The 19080-nt window shown below is 44.7% G+C and overlaps 1 protein-coding gene across 15 annotated transcripts in view; it reads right to left on the bottom strand.

Moving 5' to 3' along the window:
- The window catches only part of ACOXL (acyl-CoA oxidase like), a 360428-nt gene that overhangs the window by 147074 nt on the left and 194274 nt on the right, over positions 1 to 19080 (bottom strand). The gene's annotated exons all lie outside the window — the stretch shown is intronic.

Here is a 19080-nt window from a genome sequence, read left to right as displayed (position 1 = left end):
ATGATGCCTCCCTTCTACCCCCCCCAAACCCCTTTAAAATTAGCAAATAAACCCAGGATTCTTGGGAGACAACACGAAAATGCTAAATGTCCACCCTGCATCTTAATATCATTAAATACTCGGCATCACGAATTTACACTCCAGCCTCCAGCTAGTTTTTTTCTTCTTTACTTCCTGAAATCTTTATTTAAATAACAGCCACCTGCTGCTCATTTTCAAAGTGTTGATAGTGTTTTGCCCACAAACTGGGGAGAATCCGCTGCTCGGGAGGAAGTGGATCAGCCCCAGGCAAACGTGATGGGAGCAAAGTTTGCCTTTGTTTGGCCTCAGGCCTTTCTCCTCCTGGGGGCCTCCGCGTTGTGTCTTCCAGCTCATTGTTCCCCCCATTAAATCTCTAGAACCTTCCTCACTCTCAAACTCCGAGTCCACAAATCAATCCTGCCTAAGTCAGAAATATGGGAGGCGACTCTCCTGTTACTTCTCCCGGGAGGCTTTGCATTGAGCACTCTAGCTCTGCCTAGGGAATGACGAGATTTAGCCCCTGTTGAAATTTTCAAGCCCCAGGGGCTACAGAGGGTCCCAGAAGGGTGCTCATAGGGGCAGCCACATCCTCCAATCTCCAGGCGCCCTTAACGTCTTGGGGGACCAGCTTCATTTCTGAAAACAGTCACTAGAGTCGCAGAAGCCAGCGTTTCCTGGGTACCACTGCCTGCAGAGCCCTAAAGTCCTGTGAGCGTCAGCGCTTCCCGCCCCGAGAGCCATCCTCTGACGCCCCTCCACCGTCCCTTTTCCCCCTCAGCGGCAGGGCAGTCTGGGCAGACCACCGGGACAGTGTTGTCATCTATAGTTTACAGAAGCAAAGGGGTCTCCACAAACCCAAGGGAATCTTAATGACTTCCATAAAGGTAAACTGATTGTATTTATGGATAAAAAAATTAGGAACATTTCCAACCTGGAGAAGTTCAACCTCCCCTCAGCCCATCTCCCCCCAACATAACCACAGGGTTAAACCAGCCCCACAGGCAAACCACATGAAATCAGGTTCTGACTGAATGTGACCGTGCCTCCGAGTGTTTCCCCTGCAAGGGCCATGGCTGACTCATTTTCATCATCATAATTCTACAATTTATCGAGCATCCACCGCAAGCCAGATTCTGTGCTGGATGCTTCACCCAAACTTCGTCTATCATTTCACTTCATGCTTTTCATCCTCACAGCAGCCCTGTGAGGTACGTGTTACCCCATTTCACAGATGAAGAAAGTGAGGCTTGAGGGCCGTATCGGAATGTTCTTGAACAATCTCTCGGGTTCTGTTGTGGACAAGATTAACACTAAATTTACCACCTCAGTTATACATAAGAAGCCCAGCTGCTGAGTGCTCAAAATAATAATTTTGAAGAGACTAAATACGTGTCCTCTGCATATTTTGTTCTGGGCTCCCCCCGGAAAGGAGGGAGGAACGGGTCCTTCGTTGTTCTCAGACACTTCTGGACTGTTCACGCTCTGCCTTGGAAACCAGGCCATGAGAGCCTGAGAGATAACCTGCTCAAAAGAATCAGCAAAAAAATACCAATATCCTCCCAGAGGACGGGCAGTGGAGTCCTGTGACCACAAAGACCTTCTACCTTCTATGAACTAGTTCTTCAAATGCAAGAGAACTGATTTCTCTTCTAGGTGGTGAAACTCAGCTTTGAACCCCTCTTCTCGTTTGAAAACCGAGTTAAACCGCGTGTCTGTTCTGAAGACTCTGGACTCTCCGGAGCCCTGACAGAGCTGAGGTGACAAGGCTCACAGGCCCCAGAGAGCCCGCAGGCGACTGAAAACGGAACAGCTGAGAGAAAACCCAAATGCCAACCACGTGCAAGGCAGCGACTGCCCTTTCTAATCTCCTCAAACTACCAGGAGCATATTTTCCTCAGAATAGGCCAGAGAGGCCCATCGTCACAGAAGCCGACATCCTTGGGACATCCGAGGTGACCCGTTTAGAAACTAACAAGGTTCAAAAAGTCCTAGGCACCCGTGTCCTGTGTGACTGCGTGTGCGAGTTTAGAGAAACACGCCACATAGAGAACTTAGTGGCTGCGGACTTGCCGCCGTCTTGAGAAAAGTAAATTCTAAATTTGGGGGGGGGGGCCTAATTCTTTGGGGAGAAAGGATTACAAACACTTTGTGTATGTGTCTGTGTCATTTTCTAATTAAAAGTGAACTTTTGGGGTTTTTTATTAATTACTAGAAGCAATGCATAAGCATTAAAACAATCAGAAAATAGAGAAAAATGAAAGGAAAAAAGATAAAATCATCTATAATCTTACAAGGTGGGAAATAAAAGGGTGCCTAAGAAGGAAAGACCCCCAAGAAAAAAGCTTGGGATGGGAACTGGGGATTGCAAGGATGGAGGTCGGTGTCAGGGGGAGGCAGATAGTGAGAGACCCAGAAACCAACAGAGCAGATGTGGGCAAAGTGAGCCATGGAATGTTCTGGAGGGAGGAGAAATATGATTGCACATGGCTGCCTGAGACGCTTTCCATGCCAGGTCACGACCCAGCACTTGTGACCTTCACAAGGTTTAATAAACCAGCACCACAGGATGTGCAGAGAGAAGGGACAGTCACAGAGGCCATTACTGACAGACAATTTTATGTTCTGCGTTACATATGATGTATCATCTCCACTCTTCACTACAACATCTCAGCATCCCAGTTTAGGGGTGAGGAAGTTGAGGGTCAGTGAGGTTTTCCCTCTCTGCTCCCGACACCCTGGCCTTGCCCCCTTCCCCGGGGTTTTGCGGTGCTGTTCCCTGTTTGGAGCACCCCCCCAGATCTCCATGGGGTTCTCTGCCTCATCTCATTCCGTCTCTGGTCAAAGTTCCCATTGCAGGAAGGCCATCTCTGGGCCTTCTGTCTACAGCAGCTGCCCCACCCACCACCCTCACTCCCCACCTCCTTCCCTCAGTTTGTTCTTCTTCCTAGCATTTCCTGTGTCCTTCTAAGAAGAGGACACTAGGACACAGACACACAGAGAGGGAAGACAGCGTGAAGACACAGGGAGGAGGAGACAATCGTCCACAAGCCAAGGAGCGAGGACTCAGAAGAAACCAGCCCTGCCGACACCTTGATCTGGGATCTTCAGCCTCCAGAATTGTGAGAAAATAAATAGCTCTTGTTTAAGTCACTTGGTCTGAGGTACTTTCTTACGGGAGCCCAAGTCATGCACACACACGTGTGTGTGTGTGTGTGTGTGTGTGAAGTGTTATCTTGAATCTTGCTTGCTCATGACCAGAGGTAAATCAACGTGAATTGCTTCTCCAATGAGTAAACTCTTTGGAGTCCAAAGAAATCTTTCTCTAAGCCATCATCTCAAGGCACTCAATAGCACTTTGGGTTTTCATTAAAAAATGAAATGGTAGTTCCCATAAGTTTTCCTCTTTCCACATTGGATTCCTAAGTGGGGGCATCTGCTTACACGTTTCTGGTTGGGGTAGTGGGGAGAGATGAGAAAAAAGAGGGGAATGAGGGAAGAAACAGGTTTCATCCCCCAAAAGTGAATAATATTTTCCATTAGCTTACTTCACTCTTAATAAAAAAAAAGAAATGTGGAATAGACAGAGGGAACTCTAAACTCCACGTTCCCAAAGCCAGCAGGATCCTCACGGGGGACGCAGCCCAGAATCTGGCCTCCGCGAAGAAAGAGCACATTGAGAAGATGTGTTACTCTATCTCTGCCTTCTGGGTTACATCCAGCCTCTTAGCAAGTAATTGTGAATGTCATTAAGGTTGTGTCCCGTTTCAGGGAGAGCCTCACAAAACATATTTTATGAATCAAATGTTGTACACTGAAAGTTTAATATTTTCCTGCTGTTTTTAACATCTCTGAATTTTTTTTACTGTATGATTACATTTAATAAATGTATCGGAACAAATTAGAAACAGGCTTTCTTCCCCCCTTTTGGATACATTGAGGGTAAATTTCACTAATGTGAAAGAAGAAGAAACAGACAAAAATCAATCTTATTTGTTAGGGGAGGGGGAGGGTCAATTGAAAATATAGATACCGACCCACCGACCAGGAGAGCTGTATTAATTTTACACCCATAGCTGTATACCAACGCCCCGAATGGGGGAAAACCCCTATGTGTGGGCAGCTGATGTGTGCAAAATTCACTGTACCCTTTCCTGTGACCGCTGTGATCTCAGTGGGGTCTTCTGGCAGCCAGAGTTTAGGGCCCAGCAGATGATGGATGTTCTGATGGAGGCGACGGCGAATTGTCTGGCCCTGCCCTGTACACTTTGAGGTAAGACTGCACCCTCAGGGCTTATGAACTGGGGAGAGTGCATGGGAGGGAATTCATTTGTGGGTCCCACCACGAAATGTATACTGAGGGTCTCGTGTCACAAGCACCATGCTACACACTGCAAACCATAAACACGGTCCTGTCCTCAGGTGACAGAAAAGCATTGGTCAGATAATTTAAAAAGTTTCTGGTAAGTGCCAGAAAAGAAAAGATCTGGGTTCCATGAGAAAAAAATAACAAGAAAGACCTCTTCAAACCTAGCTGTCACAGAAAGTTTTCAGAGGGCTTGTTCAACTTGGAACCTTAAAGAAGAGATGTCAGCCAAGCCAGGAATGAGAGAAAACTTGCTTCTGGTGAGAGAACAGCGTGTGCAAACACCCCAAGGCCATGAAGGAGCACAGAATTTCCGGGACTAAAAACAAGGTTGGGCTGGAGGTAGAGAGTGGGGCACAGAGTGGCCCACAGGTAAGACTGGAGAGGCAGACAGGAGTCAAGCTGACTTAGAGCCTAAGAAGCCATCTCGGGGATTCATTTTATGTTTAGTTTAGTTGTAACGTAAAGTCATAAAATAATTTTAAGCTTTGGAATAAAATGACTTGTGATTGTAAAAGACGGCTCCAGCTGCTGAGTGAGCACAGCCTATTGGAGGCAAGAGAGAAGGAGTTGGACTAGTTTTGGTGTGAAGATGGGAGACGTGGGTGGCATTGAGACAGAAGGAGAAGAGCTGGAGAGGGTTGGGTGTGCACATGAGAAAGAGAAAGGCTGGGCCTCATGAGCAGTGGTGTACGGTGTGGTGGTCACTGAGTTGGAGGATCATGGCGGAGGAGTATATTCGTGAGGAAAGATCAAACATTCATCTGTAAATGCTGGATGTGAGAATCAGTGAGACAACCAAGAGGACTGGTTCCAATGAAAGTTAGATGCAAGACTCTGGAGATGTGAAAGATATCTGGGATAGAGATATAAATTAGAGAGTCCTCACCATCTAAGTAGTATTTAAAGCCTCCAGAAGGGACAGAATTATCAAAAGTGTGGTGAGGACCCAGGCTCACATTCTAGAAAATGCCAACATTTGAAGGTGAGGTAGAGGAAAACTGGTGGGGGAGACTAAGAAGAGAAAGAAGCCGAAAGCAAGCCAGAGAGTAGGGTGCCCTGAAAGCTGAGAGAGGGTGTGCCCAGGAGGGAGAGGTCTACCATGACAAATGCTGCTGGCAGCTCAGGCAGGCGAGGACCAAGAAGGGTCCTTTGCGGAGCCAGCATGGTGGTGTAGTGGTTAAGTTCACGCACTCCACTTCAGCGGCCCAGGGTTTGCAGGTTTGGATCCTAGACACGGACCTAGCACCACTGGTCAAGCCATGCTGTGGCGGCATCCCACATAAAATAGAGGAAGATTGGCACAGACGTTAGCTCAGGAGCAATCTTCCTCAAGCAAAAAGAAGGAAATTGGCAACATACATTAGCTCAGGGCCAATCTTCCTCACAAAAAAAAAAAGAAAAAAAAATGGAGGGTCCTTTGGACTGAGTCCCAGGGACAAAAACAGTTGCAAGGAGCGGGAGAAGGCAGATTTGCTTGGGACATCTGTCATTGGCAATATGGCAGACTAGATAGTCTTTAAAAAAACTAACTCTCCAGTAGAAACCATCAAAAATATGCTTAATAAAATATTTTTTAAAAATCACTTTGAATGCATATTAAGCTGATAAAAATACTCTAGGCTGAACACAGTGAGGGAGCATGACTCCAAAAGGGTAGAAAGTGTTGAGGCCAGGTAAGAGGTCACATAAAGATGCAAACACAGGCATCTGGCAAACAAGGCCTACCATGGGTGGGCTAAGAGAACACCACCTCTCCCTCAAAAAGAGAATGAGGAAATTTGCTAGTTTCAGCTCTGGGGTGGGTGGAAGGGAAAAAACATCTCTCCTTAGAATTTTCGGCCATAGCCTGCATCTGGGGCCAGAATGCATGCTTCCCACGAGGCCCTCAAAGCCACGCGGAGGGGCCGGTCTACAGTGGGCTGCAGTCTCCAGGCTCCCAGCAGAGGTAAATACACGTCCTCTCTGGCCTGAAAGAACTACCAAGATAAAGTTCCAAAAGTCATGGACTCAAGGAAAAAAAAAATCACAAAACACCAGGGGAGATAAGGGACAATCAGGAGAACAGATCACAATCAGCAGACTGGAACCTGCAGAGGCAGCAGATGCAGCTCCCAGCCTAATACCCCCGGAAGGAGATCATGCAAAGAACACGGAGAGACGGCGTTCAAAATGACATTGGCCTAAAATTTCCCAGAAGTGACGCAAATCCACACCTTCAGCAAACCCAAATGACCCCAAATAGGAAAGATAAAAAACAAACTTAGGGGCCGGCACGGTGGCCACATGGTTAGTTCGCAGCCCCCACTTCCACAGCCCGGGGTTCACCAGTTTGGATGCTGGGCCTGGACCTACACACTGCTTATCAGGCCATGCTGTGGCAGCACCCTATTTGGAAGAACTAGATTGACCTACAACTAGGATATACAGCTATGTACTGGGGCTTTGGGGAGAGAAAAAAAAGAATGATTTGCAACAGATGTTAGCTCAGGGCCAATCTTAAATAAATAAATAAATAAATTCATACTTAGATATATTTTAGTGAAACCACAGATCATCAAAAAAATAAAATATCTTAAAAGAAGCAGAGAGAAAAAATAGATTGCCGTGAAAAATTAGAATTAGACAGACAGCTGATGCCTCAGCAACAAGGGAATCCAGAACAATAGTAAAAACTTCAAAGAGCCAAGAGAAAATAACTGTCGACCATGAACTCTACACTTAATGGTATCCAATCTTTCAAGATTGAACATGAGATCAAGACATATCCAGACACATGAAAATGAGGTCTACCACCATAGACCCACACTAATGGAAGCCCGAGGACGGGACTCTAGGAACAAGGAAAACGACTTAAAGGATGCAAGAAAGAGTTATGGGCAAAGAAATTGGTAAAAGGTGGCAGTTCTAAAGGAACCCTGATTCCACATAAAAATAAATATGATGGTTAATTTGTAGGACTAAAGGACGCAGTCCTGGAGTAACAGACAACGATACGCTAAAAGGTGGGAGCTGGTGATTAGCGAAAGGAATCTAAGCTCTTGTATTGTTGGAAGAAAGGAAAGACGATAACTAACTCTAGACTTCGTGTGATATGTGTACATGCTACCACTGCTACAGTGACCGCGAAATGAACATAGAGTGAAAACCGGAAGAAGGAAGAATGGAAAGGGGAAAAAAATAATAAATCTGAAAGCAATTAAGAAGGCCAAATAAGCAGAGATAAGACAGAACAACTAGAGAGCACAGAGTAAGATGGAAGAAATGAACTCAAACATATCAGCAACGGCAAAAAGTATTTGGACTAAACAGATAAAAATGAGCTTGTGAGAGTGAATTAAAGAAGCCAGATCAGTGTTGTTTATAAGAAACATAAATTTAATATAGTAAAACAGAAAAGTTTAAAGAAAAAGGATATAACAGATAAATACCAACCAAATGGAAGTTTTTGTCCTAATATTAATTTTGGACAAAATACATTCTAAGGCATTACTAGAGCAAAAGAGAGTCACTCCAGAAGGATCAAAGACTCAATGCACTAGGAAGATAGAACAATTCTACTGTAGACATCAAAGAGCACAACTTCAAAATAATGAAACCAAAATTGGTAGAATTACAAGGAGACACTGACACATCTACCATCAACAGTGGGAGATGTTAGCCCACTCAACAATTGATAGATCAGACAAACCAAATAATAAATATTCTTTGCTAAGAATAGGGAATATTTGAACAATGCCATGAATAAGCTTGATCTCCTGGTCACATTTAAAACCCTGCACCCAGGCCCGGCCTGGTGGTGGAGCAGTTAAGTTCACACGTTCTGCTTCGGTGGCCCGGGTTTGCCAGTTAGGATCCTGGGTGTGGACATGGCACCTCTTGGCACACCATGCTGTGGTAGGCATCCCACATATAAAGCAGAGGAAGATGGGCATGGATGTTAGCTCAGGGCCAGGCTTCCTCAGCAAAAAGAGGAGGGTTGGCAGCAGTTAGCTCAGGGCTAATCTTCCTCAAAACAAACAAACAAACAAACAACCCTCCACCCAATTAAAGAACACACACATACACATACAGCACATTTCTCTGAAGAACACATGAAAACTGTCCGTGTTCTAGGTCACAAAGTAGGTCATAGTAAATTCCAAAAAAAATCTGTACTACACTGGCCATTTTCTCTGACTACAATGGAATTAAGTGGAAAAATCAATATAATAATTATTATAATGACAATAACAACAAGACAGTTACTAAAAAGAAGGCAGTACAATGGTTCTACTCCATAGCTGAACTACCTGCGTTTAAACCTTGGCTCTGCCAACTCAGGAGCTGTGCTATCTTGGGCAAATTGCTTAAACTCTCAATGCTTTGTTTTTCGCATACATAATATTGGGGTCATAACAGTTCTCCTTTGTAGGGTTGTTGTGAGGATGATATAAGTTAATCAACATAAAATGTGAAGACTGGTGCTTGAATCATAGTAAGAATTCAACAAAGTTTGGCTATTACAATTTTTAAATAGTAGACATTAGAAAATTTAAAAAACGTACTTAACTAATTCATGGTTCAAATAAACCATCATGGAAATTGAAATACATTTAGAATTGATAAATAGAAAATCTTACATATCAAATCATGGTTGATCAGTCAAAGCAGTATTTAAAAAGAAAAGTTATGGAGCCGGCCTGGTGGCATAGGAGTTAAGTTTGCACACTCTGCTTTGTTAGTCCTGGGTTTGTGGGTTTGGATCCCGGGCATGGACCTACTTACTGTTCAGCAAGCCATGCTGTGGCAGCATCCCACATACAAAATAGAGGAAGATTGGCACAGATGTTAGCTCAGGGACATTCTTCCTCAAGCAAGAACAAAAAAGTTATAACTTTAGATGTTTATTACAGAAAAGGAGAAACGGCAAAAATTAATGAGGTAACATCGAAGTTAAGGTGCTAGAAGAAGTGCAGGAAAATAAACCCAAAGAAAGTAGAAAGAAAGAAATAATGAAGATAAAAACCAATGAAATGGAAAAATCATGTTCAATTTGGAGAGGGTCAATAGAGCCAACAGTTTATTATTTGAAAAAAAACACAAAAATAGATGAAGAGATAAAGGGACAGGCAAAAGAAACAATATTAGCAGTGGCAAAGGGAACATAACTACAGATACAGCAGGAATAAAAAGATAAGAAAGCATTATGAACCTTATGCCAATAAATTTTTAAACCAAAAAGAAATGGACAAGTTACTAGAAAAATATAAATACCAAAAGACTCAAGAAGAAATAGAAAACCTGAATAGCTATAACCACCAAAGAAAGAGAAGCAATCATTTAAAATGTCCCCAGAAAGAAACTATGAGCCCTATATGCCTTTACAGGTATTTGTACAAAATATTCAAGGAATAGATAATTTGATTTTATACAAACTCTTCGAGAGAACAGAAATACAAGGAAAATCCCCCCACAAGTAATTTAATGAAAGAGTTATAACTTTGATATCAAATTATCAAATCAGACAAGGGCAGTCCTAGGAAGAAATAACACAGGTCCACGTCACTCATGAGAACAGATGGAAAATCCTAAATGAGTACTAGCAGACAGAATCAACAGTGTATTAAACACACACACACATCATGACTAAGTTGTATATATCCCCAAACTCAAGATTTATTAAACATTAGAAAATCTGTTAACATAAATTCACCGCATAAACAGACTCAAAGGAGGAAAAGCTGCAACTATCTCAGTAAAATAAATGTACATAAGTAATTCCATAAAATTTAAATCCATATGATGTTTAAAACAAAAAAAGAACGCACATACAAACACACAACAGTCCTTCATAAACTAAAGCTAAAACATACCTGCCTTAAGATGATAAAGAACATCTGCAGGAAACCACCCCAAATAACATCCCTAATGGTGCAACAGTAACCACAGGCCCTTCAGAGTCAAGAATAAAATACAGGTGCCTGTTGTCAACTACTGCTTTTAACCATTGCACTGGAAGTCCTCACCACTTCAATAATACTACAAAGAAATAAATGTACATAACTGCAAAGGAAGAAACAAGCTATCATTTTTGGAGGTGATATGATTATCTTCATAGGAAACATAAAAGAACGATGAACATTATTAGAATTATTATGACAGTTTAACAAAGTTGCTGGATACAAGATCAATATACAAAATTAAACTTCATTTTTATACACCTGCCTGAAGGATTAGTTAGAAACTATTTTTAAAACTATCATATATACTTTAATAGGTATCTGCTCAGCTACCACTCTCTGAGAACTGTCTCACCACCCGCACGAGTGGGGCTTCAGCAGGCATGTTCTTGATATATGACTTCATTCCCTAACCAAAAAGGACTGAGTCGGAAAGGACTCTAACCTTAACTGAGCCAGGCAGGGATTTAGCACTGGATCTAGGAGACGGCATCTCAGGGTGCAGCTGGAATGGAGACGCTGTAAACTCCGTAGCTAAAGGACAGCCCCAATGCAGAGGGGGAAGGAGAACGGGCAGACACCAGAGACGCAAAGGCTGAGACTATGGGTCCCGAGCGAAAGGAAGGAGAGACGAAGAGCAGAGCTGCCTCAACTCTAGACCCCGTCCCAGTTCCTGGTCCTCGTGAGGATTCCAGAACACACCTCTCTCTCTCTCCTTAAGATATATCCTCCTTTGAGCAAGTTTGTAACAGATCTCTTTCACTTGCATCCGAAAGAATCTTAACTAAGATGATCACAAATTCAGAAGTCAACTTGCGAGGCTCCATTTTCTCCCCCTCCTTACTTCCTTGATGTGACGGGGAGAGTCCCTCTGGAGAGTTATGAGCCATTTCTAGAGAAAGTAAGATGAGAATATAGTAGATTCAAATTTTGGCAAATTGGCCCAGGATTGATGCCAGCTCTCTCCATTATTCTCTCAAATATCTGGATGCTACCCATTCCATATAAAATTTATAGTCACCTTATTTATGCCCTTAAGAAGTTTGGGCTGAGATCTTCAAAGGCATGTTGCCAATAAAATGGATTGTCCTTGGGTCATTTTAGTAATCCCTCTTTCCTTTATCAGAGATGAGAGTCAGTTTTACTGCCTGCTACTCTCCCACTCTAATTTGCCTGACAAGTAAGACCTACTAACATAAGATACTCACAAATACGACATGTAGATTTTCTCACTGGGAGATGATTTTTTCCAATGGCCACAGGTTAACAGCAAAACACAAAGGCTTGTTTAAACATCAAAGATTACGTTAAATGAGGGTTAAGTGTATAACATCGATTAACATGGAACCAAGTGGCCAGAAACAAAGTTACCATCCCCCACCTGCTGAAAAAAAACCAAGGTCCCAAATTAGGGACAAGAGTCTTGGATTTAGAAGATCTGAATTAGAACCCCTGTCTCCACCTTTTACTAGATCTGGAGAAACAGCATCTCACCTCTGGTCTTCGTTCTTTCATTTATGGGAAAGCCATAAGGATAATAATCCAGTAGGACTGTTGGAGGATTAAAGGTGGCCACATCTATATAGGCCCCTGACACTTTCCCTAGCAGGGACTCAGAGAATCTCAGGGAGTCAGAATGGAGAGCTCTTTCGAAAAATAAGAGCTGATTTCTGTAATCTTGGAGCAAAGGTCTTTCAAAGTTGAGAAATAATTTATCACCATAAAGAGATTTTTATTGTGCTGTCTTTCTAAATCCCTACAACCACACAGGTTATTGTCTTCATAATGATCAGAAAGTGACAGCAGAGATGAGGAGAAGCCTAGAATTTAATCTGGAGTCCCAGAATGTTGGGATTTTTCTTGAAGGCCCTCAATCTATCCAGAGAAAGTGGTCTCTGATCAATGAAATGGAAAGGGAGGGAGTTGCTCAGAGACCCACTGATGCCGTAGAAAAATTAGGATATGGCTGAGCAAAGGCTCTAGCTGATAATGTTGTCATAGTAACCACTGAGAAGGCCTTTCTACCGGGGTCAACACTTGGACCCCAGCCAATTCCTTCTCAGGAGGTTTGCCAGATCTGGCCTTGGACCCTGAGTATGGGCTGTACTGAACCCCTTCCATTCTGCTGACCAGTTACTTGGCAATATGGGGAAGCTCAGCTTGCCCCCACCCTGCCCACATATGCGTTCCTAGCCAGCTGGACCCATGACCTTCACACTCAGAATCCTCCACCAGCATCACTAGCTACACATGGCCCAGGCACCAGCCAGGATTTTTCTTGGCTCTGTTTCTTTTTAAGAAATTGGATGGGGAGCAAAATGGTCTCTGCCATGTTAGATCCAAGTCAGGCTGACCTACTTATCTGTTTTGAGAGATACATGTCCAGGGGATTGCTGTGAAAGACTGAGCATTTACACAAATACTATCTATTTTATTCAAGGGAGTAGTACATCTGCAGGATCCAGGACTAAGGGGTGACTCTCAAACAACTCCTCCTTGCACCGGCGTGCCTGCCTGCACACAGCCCATCTGCCTGGAGGACTTTGTATTCCAGAAGAGCTTTGACTCTTCCTCGGGGCTGGGCAGGGGCCCACTGAGCTCTTGGATTTTGTGTGTGTGTGTGTGTGAGGAAGATTGTCCCTGAGCTAACATCTGTTGCCAATCTTCCTCTTTTTGCTTGAGGAAGATTGTCCCTGAGCTAACATGTGTTGCCAATCTTCCTCTTTTTGCTTGAGAAAGATTGTCCCTGAGCTAACATCTGTTGCCAATCTTCCTCTTTTTGCTTGAAGAAGATTGGCCCTGAGCTAACATCTGTGCCCATCATTCTCTATTTTATGTGGGATGCTGCCACAGCGTGGCTAGATGAGCCATGCTAGGTCGGTGCCTGGGATCCACACCTGCAAATCCCAGGCCATGGGAGCAGATCTCTCGAAATTAACCACTACACCACTGGGCAGGCCCCAAGCTCTCGGATTTTTGAGACTAGTTTTTCTGGCTCTTCTTTTGTCACCAGCACTGTTAGGGGCCTGCATTCAGAGATCCTCCGTCCTTACTACTCTGCAGCAACCCAGAAACCGAGGCCCATGTGTGAGTCAACAAACATGAGCAGGCTCCTAGTGGAGGCTGGCGAGACTCCTTCAGGAGTGGAGTAAGGGCTCCGGCTTCAGCACCTGGACTTCTTGTCATCTCTTCGGATTCCCAGAGTTCTCTTTTGCTTCTTTCAGGCCTTGGCTCTCTTCCAGGAAATGGCTGATGCCAAATAAATGAGGTGGTGCTGAATCTCCCTGAGGGATTAGGCTACGGACCAAGTCTTCTCAATCACCAGGGGGCTTGGCATCACACCACTTATTATTTTTTTAATTTACAAACACTTGTAATGGTTTCAGCATTTTCTTATGCAATCTTTAAAATATAAGGCCTCCAGTCCTTGCCCAGCTGGATTACATCTCCAAACAGCAAACAGCAGCTGCGCGTCTAACATGAAAGGAATGGTCAACACATGCTTGCTGATAACCTTATCAACATGCTCCATCGTAGATCTTGTCTGAGACTTTCTCCTGCTCCAATTTTGTATAGACATTTTTTATTCTGCTTTGGCCAGTTGTGCTCTTCCATGTGGGACTCTGGAACACACCAAGGAAAAACGGAGCAGCCAGAGGCAGAGAGGAGAAGGCTCTCATGGAGGGGCTCTGATGGAGGGGCCCTAAAATCCTGCAGTGGAGACGGATCCTGAGGGCCCAGTGAACCCACAGTGGTATCTTCCAGTGTGGACATCAAAGGGGCCAACGTGGAGGGCACAGGCCCTGGGCATGGCATCCAGGTACAGGTAACACTCAAGGGCCAAGGGATACTGTAGAAGGTCCCTGGGAAGAATTTGGCTGTGCAAGGCCAAGGTCAGCAGCTGGGGCGCTAGTTACAGCTCTACCCGGAGTGGGGGAGGGAGGGGAAGCAGGAAGCATGCAGCCTGTCCAGGCCCCAAGTCTGTCTTTGTAGACCCTGATGTTTTGGAGTCAGATTCACTCAGAATGTGACTCGCCTCCATGGTCCAAGCCTGCACCCCATGGAGGCCTCGACCAGGCAGCTCCCACATGTGTCGAACAGGTCGGGCAGGGAGGGGAGAAGCGAGCAGAGAGAGCTGGGATCCTTCATTGTAATCACATCCGGGAAAAGGGGAGAGAAAGAGAGTCAAGTACGTATTGAGTGCCTACCATGTGCTAGGCTTTAAGAGTTAAGGAAACTGAGGATCCCAGTGGTAAGGTCCAAGGTCACAGAGTCCTGACCGTGAGATCCACCCTTTCCACGATGAGGTGCCCCTCCCACTTCTCAGAGTGCCCTCTCCACGATGCAGCCCCATATGAGGCAGAAGCGTGAGGTCAGGGCTCTGCTTCCCACTCCTCAGACGACTGGAGGAAATTCAATCTGGGTTTGCTTGATTAAGAAGAAAAGAGGCAATATGCAAGGACAGTTAAATATCAACAGTCTTAAGAACTCGGTAGACCCCGTCAATCCTTAAAAGTAGAAGGTGGCAAGCATAGAGAAGCAGCCGGGGCCCGACTCACGTGACTAATGAGTCCTGCTCTCAGCATTCCCCCGTGGGCAGGTGAAGGGTTTTCATCCTGTCCAAGTGAGGCCAGTCGGATTCTCCACTTACATATTGAGATTAGAAGCCAAAATGCAGAACATGTGTAGGCACGAAGCCCTGGCCATTGGAAACGGCGCCGGCTGCACGCCAAAGGCAGGCTTTGCTTTCCCGACTCCTGTTCCAGCCCCTCCCTGACTCACCGAAGAGGTTTGGGGTGAGTAATTGAACCACATCCTGCCTCCCTTCCCTCAGCTCTACAACAGAGGGAAAGAGCAGGGAATCACCTCAGAGGGTCAGGTAGGAAAAGAAGGGTCTGGTCCTGCCAGCCAGCCTCCACCATTACGGGAAGATGCAGTGTAACAAACACTAACTTCTGGGCGGCTCAGCAAGATGCGTCCTTGGGCACCTGGAAACTGAGGAGCCACCTGCCCAAGATCTCCAAAGGGACAGGTGAAATTCAAACTCTGCTCATCCATTGAAATGAAGCCAGCTGTCTTCTGGAGTGTGAGGGCAGAGGCCAGCGCCCTCAGTTGGCACACGGCACAGTGGTTTGGTGAGTGGGCTCTGGAGACAGACTCTCTGGGTTGGAGGTTTGGCTCCGCCACTTTTTAGCTGCTTAAACTTGGACAAGTTATTTAATCTCTCTGGCCTCCGCTTCCTCCTGTGTAATAACAGTACTCATTTCGTTTGAGAATTAGCTAAGTACTTCTTCATGTGAAGCATTTATAAAGGTGTCCACACGTAGAGGAAGTGCTTAGTGACTGTTAACAAAAACAAATAAAAAGCAAAGAGATTCCAGCGCCTGGGTCCTGGGCTCCTGCATTTGCTGCATCTGATGGGGGAAAAGGCTGCCCCTTCATCAGCGTGGAGACTCAGTTGGAATGGCAGGCTGGAGCACCAGAGGCACAAAGGCCCCTGGAGTTCACCACCTCCTCTTTGGGAAGCGTGGACCTCCAAACACTAAGAGGCTTGTTAAGCTGCAGTAGGACCTGTGTGCAAATGCAGGCTGTGATTCACCCAGTGATGTCAGCTCATTCCACACAGCAATGTGGAGCCCCACCCCCTTGGGGAGCCTCCCCAGACACCCCAGTGGGATTTCCCACCCTCCTCCTCTGGGCCCAGCTTTGCCACAGCAACATGGGCTCTGGGGTCAGACAAAGAGGGCTTTGAACCCCCTGGCAAACCGTGGGAGCTCGGGCAAGTCCAACCACCCTGAGCCTCAGTTTCCCCCTCCGCCAAGTGGGGATAATCAAAGAAGCTACCTCCTAGGGTTGCGATTGGATTGAGGACTAGTTTACGCTCTTGATGAACTGGCCCCTCTGTCATTATGAAGTGACCTTATTTATCCCTGGCAGGATTCTTTGGTCTGAGGTGTACTTTGTCTGATATTAACAGTCACCCTTGCTCTCTTCTGATGAGTGTTAGCATGGAATACCTTTCTGCATCCTTTTAACCCATTAGCGTCTTTATATTTGAAGCGTGCTCCTTGTGGGCATATAGTTGGGCTATTCAACCTTTTCTATCCCATCTCTCAGTCTCTGCCTTTGAATTCAGGTATTTGCATTTAAAGTGTTTATTAATATGGTTAGGTTCAAATCCACCACCTGGCTCTCTGTTTTCTATTTGAACAATCTCTTCATTCTTCCTTATTTCCTCTTCCCCCCCACCCCCCCCAACTCCTTTGGATTAACTTAGTATTATTATAATTCCATTCTAACTCTCATGTTGGCTTATTAGCTATAACTCTTCTTATTTTAGTGGCAGCTTTAGGGTTTATAGCGTAAACCTGCAACTTTAGCACGGTCTCCTGTCAGGCTGTACCACTTCACATATGATATAAGAAGCTTTCTCCTCTTCTGGCCTTTATAATATTGATATATTACATTTATTTCATATATGTTATAAACCTCACCCTCCACTGTTATTATTTATGTTTAAGCAGTCCATTATCTTTTAAAGAGATTTAAATACGAAGAAAAAAAATCTTACGTATTGACCCATATAGTTACTATTTTTGGTGCTTTTCATTCTGTTGTGTAGATCCACATTTTTTTTTTTAATTTTTTTTTTTTTTTTAAGATTTTATTTTTCCTTTTTCTCCCCAAAGCCCCCCGGTACATAGTTGTATATTCTTCGTTGTGGGTCCTTCTAGTTGTGGCATGTGGGATGCTGCCTCAGCGTGGTTTGATGAGCAGTGCCATGTCCGCGCCCAGGATTCAAACCAACGAAACACTGGGCCGCCTGCAGCGGAGCGTGCGAACTTAACCACTCGGCCACGGGGCCAGCCCCTAGATCCACATTTTTTAACTGGTATCATTTTCCCTCTGTGTGAAAAATTTCCTTTAGTAAATTTCCTTCAGTAAAGGTCTATTGGTAATGAATCCGTCCAACTTTTTCAAGTCTGAACACGTCTTTATTATACCTTTGTTTTGAAACACAATTTTGCTGAGTATAGAATTTTAGCTTGATGTTTTTTCTTCTAGTACTTTTTATAATGTTGCTCCATGGTCCCCTTGCTTGCATTTTTGTTTCCCAATGAGAAATTGGCTGTCATCCTTATCTTTGTTCTCTTACACATAACATTTTTTCCCTCAGGCTGTGAGTCTTGGGGTTTTCAGACAGGCTGTGGGAAAAGGCGCTGTTCTCAGTCCCCTGTGAGCACCAGAGGCTGTTCCCTCTAATCCTTTCGGGTGATTCTTTCCTCAGCCTCAAGTCGTTCCCTCACACACATGCAACAGTCAATACTCAGCTGGATATCCGGAGGGCCCCGCTGCAGATCCCTGAGTTCTCTCTGGCCGGTTCTCTCTGGCTGGCCCTCTATCCCGTGAATTCTAGGTTCCTTGTTCTCCCTGGACTCTCAGACCCATGTCTTCAAATCAGGGAGTTCGCTGCCCTGGGGCTCTGCCTCGGTTTCCCCCCTGAGGCAGGGCTTGGAGCAAACTCTCTCAAGGCAGTAAACTAGGGGCAAGTGTAGGGTCCATCTGATCTATTTCCTCTCTCTCAGAGATTGCTGCCCTCGTTGCTTGAGGTCCAGGGTCTGGCAAACCGTTTACTTCATACATGTTGTCCATTTTTTGTTTGCTTCAGTAGGAAGGCATATGGGCTGCACGTTCCTTCAATGTGGTCAGAAGCTGAAGTCCCCTAGTGCTCATTTAACTGAACTTTTAGGGCCTCCCAGTTCTATCCACAGTGTACAGTGGTGGCCCCTCCCATTACCTGGCCCTTGGGACAGGGAATGTGCCCCTAGGACACTACTCCACACATAGAAAGAAGTTAGAAATACTTAATAACTCAATCAGCAGTCATTAAGCCAATGGAGTGCTTGCACGAACATGAGTTATAAAACTTCCAATCCGTATTGTTCATTTGATGATCTGATTTTGAAAAAATTTCCTTTTTGTATGAAATCTCACATATCCCAGGCTTTATGCACAAAACGTAACAGACCGTGCTCAAAAGGTAGAGATAGCTAGAAAAAATTTGAGCTTGGAAACAAAGGAGTTAATAGACAAAAATATGATTTAATTACAAAGTTTCACTTCTATTCACACTCTGTATATATCTACTTCACTGCTACAAATGTTCTTTAAACAACATTCAGCCTTTCACCCAAAGAAAGCAATAGTCGCCAAGGCTCTTGTAGAAACAGCCAACCGAAGACTTTCTCATGATTTCCCGATACAGACCGATAATGTTATTAACATCGACCACCAAAAGCTATGGAACATTAATTTGTGGAGAGACAGAATCTCAGAATCCAGGGTTTCTACAGAACAGTTGAAGAGCAGCCCTTCTGGGATTGTAAACTCTTGCCTAGACCAAACGCTGAAGGCCGCTGTGCAAAAGAAGCTAAGCAGAAAGGGAGAACGGATCACTTTTTCTAAGTATCAATGCTCAGGAGACATTTAAAGGCCTTTATCTCTTTTCCATTTTCAAATACATAATCTTAAGTCCCAAAGGGCCAAATTAATAGCATTCCAGTGAAAACTGAATTATCCGAGATTCTGGTCTCAGCGGAAGCTACCCCACAGTCTGAGCCAGAAAATATATTCCCCTGAAACCCCAGCCTCTTGCTATTGCCGTCAACACACTCTGCTGACGTGCAGCTCTCAACTGTATGGAGCGAGACCGTCTCTGTTTGATCAGTGAGTCTGGGCTGTTTTGAAAATGAC

This window comes from Equus caballus, chromosome 15 (assembly GCF_041296265.1).
Source record: "Equus caballus isolate H_3958 breed thoroughbred chromosome 15, TB-T2T, whole genome shotgun sequence".
NCBI lineage: Eukaryota > Metazoa > Chordata > Mammalia > Perissodactyla > Equidae > Equus > Equus caballus.
Note: the sequence above shows the minus strand (reverse complement) of the source record. Positions and strands in the feature narration are given on the sequence as shown.